General features: G+C 42.2%; 1 pseudogene; it reads right to left on the bottom strand.

Moving 5' to 3' along the window:
- Positions 1–6,432: 6,432 nt before the first annotated feature.
- On the bottom strand, positions 6,433–7,893 carry LOC100935767 (keratin, type II cytoskeletal 8-like; annotated as a pseudogene).
- Between the last annotated feature and the right edge of the window lie 820 nt (positions 7,894–8,713).

Below are 8,713 nucleotides of genomic sequence, written 5' to 3'. Positions count from 1 at the left end.
TGATCCTTTCAAAAAACCAGCTCCTGGATTCATTGATTTTTTGAAGGGTTTTTTGCGTCTCTATTTCCTTCAGTTCTGCTCTGATTTTAGTTATTTCTTGCCTTCTGCTAGCTTTTGAATGTGTTTGCTCTTGCTTTTCTAGTTCTTTTAATTGTGATGTTAGGGTGTCAATTTTGGATCTTTCCTGCTTTCTCTTGTGGGCATTTAGTGCTATAAATTTCCCTCTACACACTGCTTTGAATGCATCCCAGAGATTCTGGTATGTTGTGTCTTGGTTCTCGTTGGTTTCAAAGAACATCTTTATTTCTGCCTTCATTTCGTTATGTACCCAGTAGTCATTCAGGAGCAGGTTGTTCAGTTTCCACGTAGTTGAGCGGTTTTGAGTGAGATTCTTAATCCTGAGTTCTAGCTTGATTGCACTGTGATCTGAGAGACAGTTTGTTACAATTTCTGTTCTTTTACATTTATTGAGGAGAGCTTTACTTCCAAGTATATGGTCAATTTTGGAATAGGTGTGGTGTGGTGCTGAAAAAAATGTATATTCTGTTGATTTGGGGTGGAGAGTTCTGTAGATGTCTATTAGGTCCGCTTGGTGCAGAGCTGAGTTCAATTCCTGGGTATCCTTGTTGACTTTCTGTCTCGTTGATCTGTCTAATGTTGATAGTGGGGTGTTAAAGTCCCCCATTATTAATGTGTGGGAGTCTAAGTCTCTTTGTAAGTCACTCAGGACTTGCTTTATGAATCTGGGTGCTCCTGTATTGGGTGCATATATATTTAGGATAGTTAGCTCTTCTTGTTGAATTAATCCCTTTCCCATTATGTAATGGCCTTCTTTGTCTCTTTTGATCTTTGTTGGTTTAAAGTCTGTTTTATCAGAGACTAGGATTGCAACCCCTGCCTTTTTTTGTTTTCCATTTGCTTGGTAGATCTTCCTCCATCCTTTTATTTTGAGCCTATGTGTGTCTCTGCACTTGAGATGGGTTTCCTGAATACAGCACACTGATGGGTCTTGAGTCTTTATCCAGTTTGCCAGTCTGTGTCTTTTAATTGGAGCATTTAGTCCATTTACATTCAAAGTTAATATTGTTATGTGTGAATTTGATCCTGTCATTATGATGTTAGCTGGCTATTTTGCTCGTTAGTTGATGCAGTCTCTTCCTAGTCTCGATGGTCTTTACATTTCGGTATGATTTTGCAGTGGCTGGTACCGGTTGTGCCTTTCCATGTTTAGCGCTTCCTTCAGGAGCTCTTTTAGGGCAGGCCTGGTGGTGACAAAATCTCTCAGCATTTGCTTGTCTGTAAAGTATTTTATTTCTCCTTCACTTATGAAGCTTAGTTTGGCAGGATATGAAATTCTGGGTTGAAAATTCTTTTCTTTAAGAATGTTGAATATTGGCCCCCACTCTCTTCTGGCTTGTAGGGTTTCTGCCAAGAGATCTGCTGTTAGTCTGATGGGCTTCCCTTTGATGGTAACCCGACCTTTCTCTCTGGCTGCCCTTAACATTTTTTCCTTCATTTCAACTTTGGTGAATCTGACAATTATGTGTCTTGGAGTTGCTCTTCTCGAGGAGTATCTTTGTGGCGTTCTCTGTATTTCCTGAATCTGAATGTTGGCCTGCCTTGCTAGATTGGGGAAGTTCTCCTGGATAATATCCTGCAGAGTGTTTTCCAACTTGTTTCCATTCTCCCCGTCACTTTCAGGTACACCAATCAGACGTAGATTTGGTCTTTTCACATAGTCCCACATTTCTTGGAGGCTTTGCTCGTTTCTTTTTATTCTTTTTTCTCTAAACTTCCCTTCTCGCTTCATTTCATTCATTTCATCTTCCAGGGCTGATACCCTTTCTTCCATTTGATCGCATCGGCTCCTGAGGCTTCTGCATTCTTCACGTAGTTCTCGAGCCTTGGTTTTCAGCTCCATCAGCTCCTTTAAGCACTTCTCTGTATTGGTTATTCTAGTTATACATTCTTCTAAATTTTTTTCAAGGTTTTCAACTTCTTTGCCTTTGGTTTGAATATCCTCCCGTAGCTCGGAGTAATTTGATCGTCTGAAGCCTTCTTCTCTCAGCTCGTCAAAGTCATTCTCCGTCCAGCTTTGTTCCGTTGCTGGTGAGGAACTGCGTTCCTTTGGAGGAGGAGAGGTACTCTGCTTTTTAGAGTTTCCAGTTTTTCTGCTCTGTTTTTTCCCCATCTTTGTGGTTTTATCTACTTTTGGTCTTTGATGATGGTGATGTACAGATGGGTTTTTGGTGTGGATGTCCTTTCTGTTAGTTTTCCTTCTAACAGACAGAACCCTCAGCTGCAGGTCTGTTGGAGTACCTGGCCGGCCTTGTGAGGTGTCAGTCTGCCCCTGCTGGGGGGTGCCTCCCAGCTAGGCTGCTCGGGGGTCAGGGGTCAGGGACCCACTTGAGGAGGCAGTCAGCCCGTTCTCAGATCTCCAGCTGCGTGCTGGGAGAACCACTGCTCTCCTCACAGCTGTCAGACAGGGACATTTAAGTCTGCAGAGGTTACTGCTGTCTTTTTGTTTGTCTGTGCCCTGCCCCCAGAGGTGGAGCCTACAGAGGCAGGCAGGCCTCCTTGAGCTGTGGTGGGCTCCACCCAGTTCAAGCTTCCAGGCTGCTTTGTTTACCTAAGCGAGCCTGGGCAATGGCGGGCGCCCCTCCCCCAGCCTCGCTGCCGACTTGCTGTTTGATCTCAGACTGCTGTGCTAGCAATCAGCGAGACTCCGTGGGCGTAGGACCCTCTGAGCCAGGTGCGGGCTATACTCTCCTGGGGCACCGTTTCCTAAGCCCGTCGGAAAAGCATAGTATTCGGGTGGGAGTGGCCCGATTTTCCAGGTGCCGTCTGTCACCCCTTTCTTTGACTAGGAAAGGGAACTCCCTGACCCCTTGCGCTTCCCGAGTGAGGCAATGCCTCGCCCCTGCTTCGGCTGGCGCACGGTGCGCTCACCCACTGACCTGCGCCCACTGTCTGGCACTCCCTAGTGAGATGAACACGGTACCTCAGATGGAAATGCAGAAATCACCCGTCTTCTGCGTCGCTCGCGCTGGGAGCTGTAGACCGGAGCTGTTCCTATTCGGCCATCTTGGCTCCTCCCCGATAGTATGTTCTTTATTGCATCTATGTTCTTGCACTCAACATTATGTTTGTGATATTTATTCATGTTTAGAGTTGTAGATCGTTGGTTCTCAAACTTTAGCATACATCAGAATTACCAAGAGGGCTTGTTAAAGCATGAATCGCTGGGTCACCGCCCAGAGTTTTGATTCAGTATGTCTGGGGTGGAGGCTGGGAGTCCAGTTTTGAGGTGCTGCTAATGCTGCTGATCCAGGGGCCATACTTTGAGATCCCTGTTGTAAATCATTCACTCTCACTGATTTATAGCAAAGATCAGCAAACTTTTTGTTAAAGGGCCAGATAGCAAATTGCACAATCCCTGTAGGTCAAGAGGCAAAATTGATGACTTTATGTAGGTAATTGTATAACTGTTAAAAATGTAGCCATTTAAAAATGTAACAAACATTCTTCACTAAGGGGCTATAAAAAAATAAGGGACTGGTCACATTTTTCCTGTGGGCTGCAGTTTATTGACTGATGATGCATAGTACTCCATTATTTCACGATATTACAATTTGTTTATCCTTTAAACTGTTGATGGGGATTTGGGTAGTGTCCAGATTTTAACTTTTACATATTAACACTGATATTAACACTGTTACGAGAATCCTCAAACATGTCTTTTGGTGAACACATGTATGGATTTCTGCTGGGTACATACCCCAGAGTAGAAGTGCTGTGTAATAAGGGTATGCACGTCTTCAACTTTAGGAGAAACTGCCGATTTTCTAAACCAGTTGTATCATTTTACACTCCCACCAACAATATGTGAGAATTATTGTTGCTGCACATTGGTAGTGTTCTGGAGCTGGGTCATACTGGCTTTCAAGGACCAGTTGTGGGCATCTTTTCTCAATTCTGCATTCAGTGGTCTCAGGATGGCTGCCTGAAATTGGCTATTGTGGTAGTATTTACAGTATGAAGACTGGAAAAAAAGCCATAAATCAGGGATCTTACATATTCATTTCTAAGAGAGCCAGGTGTTAAACATTTACCAGGATATCATATCTAGACATTTTTTGTCAACATTTGGTATTTAATACTTTTTGTCTACATTGTAGCTCTTCAGGTGATGGTATAGTACTATCCTTTGTGGTTTTAATTTGCTTCTTTGCATCTCTGATGAGAATGAAGGTAAACAGCTTTTCAAATATTTGTTGGATATTTTAATATCTTTTTCATTATGTTCATTTGTCTAGTTTTTTAGATAGGTTGTCTTTTTCTATCTATCTATCTATCTATCTATCTATCTATCTATCTATCTATGTTTATATATTCTTGGTAGAAGTTCTTTGCCAGATATATGTATTTCTAATGTCATCTCCTATCCTGTGGATTACCTTTTCATTTTTTATTGGTGTTTTTGATGAACAGATCTTAATTTTAGTGTGGTCTAAGTTACCATTTCTTTCTTTAATGGTTAGTGTTTTTTGTGTCCTATTTTTTTAAAAAAAACTTTGCCTATATCAAAGTCACAAAGAGGTTATCCTTATTTTCTATAAAATATTTATTATTTTACTTCTGACATAAAATTTTTCAACTCATTTGCAATTCATATGGTGTGACTTTGTGATATAACTGCAGTTTTTTCCATAAAAATGTGCATTTAATATGGCACTATTTATTTGAAAGACTACACTTTCACCTCTGCACTGCAATGTCACCTTTATGAAAAAAAATTGGGTGATAATATTTTCCTGAATTCTTTATTTTATTCCATTATATCTATAACCATTCCAGTTAGTATATCCTTGCACTAATACCACAGTTCTTATTTACCATAGCTTGATATATGGTAGTGTAGGTCTTCCAGATGTGTTCTTTTTTTTTTCAAGATTGCCTCTGACTATTTTAGCTTTTTGCTTTTCTACATGGATTTTAGAATCAGCTTGTCAGTTTCCACAAAAATCTCTGCTGTTATCTTGATTGAGACTTGAGGTAGATTGAAGATGTCCACCAAGTCTTTAACACTTCCCACAGAGGACTATGATAATGTCTTCTTGTTTTATTGATCCTTTTATAATTATGAAATAACTTTCTTTTTCTCTAGTATTGCTTCTTGATTTTCCTGATTACAGTTTCATTATCTATTTTTTTGGTTCATGACTTCCCTTCAGTCCTTTTATATTAAACTTTTGCCATGTTAATATTTAAACTATATTTCTTGTAACTTGCATATATTTGGGTTTAAAAGTCCATTCTGACCATCTTAATATTTTACTTGTAAATATTTGACTTATTTTTATTAAATTTAATTACTGATATATAATTTGGTTTAGAATATATTTGCCACTAAATCATCAAGTTTCTATTTGAATCACTTGTTTCATATTCCCTTTTACTTCCATTCTTGCCTTCTTTTAGCATAGTCAATGTTTCTATTTAGAATGGTTTTTTCTATTAATTTGTCAGTTATATCTTCTTCCGCTATTTTAGTAGCTACCTTAGAAATTACAGCAGGAATTTTTGACTTATTACAGTCAAATACAAACTATTTATACTACATCTTTATGCTACTAGAAACTTTAAACAGTGCTTACCCCTTTTTTCACCCTCCTGCATTATTTTTGTCAAGTATTTTCACTTCACATTTCATTTTGCATATAATTTAGACTGTACAAAATATTCTAATAATTACTGTTTTATGCAATCTAAATATATATTTACTTTTACCCATGTATTTATTCTCTCCGGTGTTCTTCATGCCCTTTTGCATTTTCATGTTTCCATCTAGCATAATTTTCCTTTTGACTGAAGAATTTTCTTTGTTTTTGTCTAGTTTTCTTTCAGTGTTGGTCTGCTGGTGAGGAATTCCTTTAATATTTGTTCATATGAAAGCCTCTTTATTTCACCCACATTGTTGAATAATATTTTCTTTGGGTGTAGAATTATATGTTGGTAGTTCTATGTGCTTATTTTTACTTTAGCACTTAAAAAACGTTATAACATTACCTTCTGACTGACATTGTTTCTTTTGGGAAATCTGCCTTCCGTTTTCCAGTTGTTCTTCTAAATGTAGTGTCTTTTATTCCTCTGGTTGCTTTAAAGATTCTGTATCTTTTTTTTTTTTTTTTGCAGATCTAGCTGAGGTTTTATTTTGGCCGGAAAAAAAAAAAAGCAATTGAATTGTTTTGTAGTTGGAGGCGTGGGCAAGGGGGGTCCTCAGGCAGCACATTTCCCCAAGGATGGGCTGAGGGCTAGAGCTGAGCCCTCAGGTGTGTCTTCTGTTCCCGGTGCTCCCCTGCACAGGGGCCTCCCTCCCGCGCTCTGGGCAAGTCCCAGGAGGGGCAGGCTGGGAGGGGTTGCCGCAGCTGTTCACTTGGGCAGGACGTCAGAGGACGCGGACACCAGCTTCCCATCGCGGGTCTCGATCTTCTTCACAACCAGGGCCCTGGTGGAGCTGGTGCGGCTGAAGGATCTGGAGCCCGCGCCAGAGCCAGAGCTGGAGCCCAGGCCGTAGCTGAGGCCGGGGCTTGTGAGGCTCCCATAGGCCGAGCTCAGACCACCTGCAAAACCGCTGGTGGTCTTCATATGGATACTCATGTTCTGCCTCCCAGACTCTAGCTGGCTCTCTTCGCCCTCCAGCAGCTTCCTGTAGGTGGCGATCTCGATGTCCAGGGCTAGCTTGACGTTCATCAGCTCCTGGTACTCACGCAGCCGCCTCGCCATGTCCTGCTTGGCCCGCTGCAGGGTGGCCTCCAGCTCGGACACCTTGACGTTAGCATCCTTAACGGCCAGCTCCCCAAGCTGCTCGGCATCTGCGATGGCGGCCTCCACAGGGAAGCCATCTGGCCTTTGAGGCCCTCAATCTCAGCCTGGAGCCAGCTGATGTTCCGGTTCATCTCAGAGATCTCAGTCTTTGTATGCCGCAGGTCATCCCCGTGCTTCCCAGCCAGCATCTGCAGCTCCTCATACTTGACCTGGTACATGCTCTCAGCCTCAGCCAGGCTGCAGTTGGCGATCTCCTACTGCGCCTTGACCTCAGCGATGATGCTTTCCATGTCCAGGGAGGGCTGTTGTCCATGGACAGCACCACAGACGTACCGAGATCTGGGAGTGCAGCTCCCGGATCTCCTCTTCATACAGCTCCCTGAGGAAGCTGATCTCGTCAGTCAGCCCGTCCGGGCGAGACTCCAGCTCTACCTTGTTCATGTAAGCTTCATCCACATCCTTCTTGAGGAGGACAGATTCATTTGCCATCTCTTTACGCTTATTCATCTCATCCTCATTCTCGTTCTTGAAGTCCTCCACCAGCCCCTGAATGTTGCCAAGCTCCGTCTCCAGCTTCAGCTTCTCCTGGCCCAGAATCTCCAGCTGCCGCCTAAGGTTGTTGATGTAGCTCTCGAACATGTTGTCCATGTTGCTCTGAGCCATCTCCTGCTGCTGCAGGAGGCTCCACTTGGTCTCCAGCATCTTGTTCTGCTGCCCCAGGAACCGTGCCTTGTCGATGAAGGAGACAAATTTGCCTAGGGTCTGGATCTGCTCCTTCTCCTGGGTGCGCATGGCCTGGATGTTGGGGTCCACCTCCAGGTTAAGGCGGCTCAGCAGACTCTGGTTGACCATGACGGCGGTGATGCCTCCGATGCCGCTGGCCCCACCATAGCCTCCGCCCAGGCCACCCCAGAAGCTGCTGCTGCCCACTCGGGAGAAGCTGGAGAAGCTGATGCGGGCACCGGGCCCACTCGTGTAGGAGCGGCTGCTGAAGGCCCGTGTGCCACAGGTGGATACCTTGTACGACTTCTGGGTCACCCTGATGGACATGGTGGAGGCAGGAGTGGAGGCAGGTGGGCTGAACCAGGCAGAGATTCCAGAAGGAGCAGAGAAGCTGCTTCTTGGTCTCTTTGTTTTTTTTAACAACTTGACTATGATGTGCCTAGGTGTGGTTTTCTTTTTATTTATCCTGTTTATGATTCACTGAGTTTTTTGATTCTGTGGGTGTATGTCTTTTATTAATTTTGTAAACTTTTTGAATATTATTTCTTTAGGTATTGCTTCTGCCCTATTCTTTCTCTTCTCCCATTCCATATTTGTTAGTTTTTTTTTACTCTGTCCTACATATGTCTTATGCTCTATCTTTTTTTCCCGATTATTTTTGTTCTTGTGCTTCAATTTTAATATTTTCTATAATTTTGGAGTTATATAAACCTGTTCTTTTGTGTCACATATCCCATTAATCCCATGCACTGAGTTCCTAGTTTTTTCATTGTAGGATATCCAGTTGATTTTTAGTTTCATTAATTCAAATTATCTATTACAGTTCTTGGTTCTTTCACATATTTTATTTAACTTTTTCTTTACTTCTTTTAAAAATATTAATCATAGTTAATTTTAAAGTCATTTTCTGATGATTTCACTATCCAGATCATGTGTGTTTCTGCATCTTTTTTCATCTATTTTGATTTACCTGTCATATTTTTTACCTCTTTGTGTATCTACTAATATTTTTATTGCATGCCACGCACCGTGTATAAAAACTTGTAGAGGCTTCAGATGAGATATTCCAGAGAGAGTTCCACTTTTCCCCTGTTAGGCACAGAAGTTGAGCATATGCTTAATTTAATCCAGTCAGAAATTATTCATGATGAGGGCTAGAGTG

The sequence above is a fragment of the Pongo abelii genome, chromosome X (genome assembly GCF_028885655.2).
Source record: "Pongo abelii isolate AG06213 chromosome X, NHGRI_mPonAbe1-v2.0_pri, whole genome shotgun sequence".
NCBI classification, from domain to species: Eukaryota; Metazoa; Chordata; class Mammalia; order Primates; family Hominidae; genus Pongo; species Pongo abelii.
Note: the sequence above shows the minus strand (reverse complement) of the source record. Positions and strands in the feature narration are given on the sequence as shown.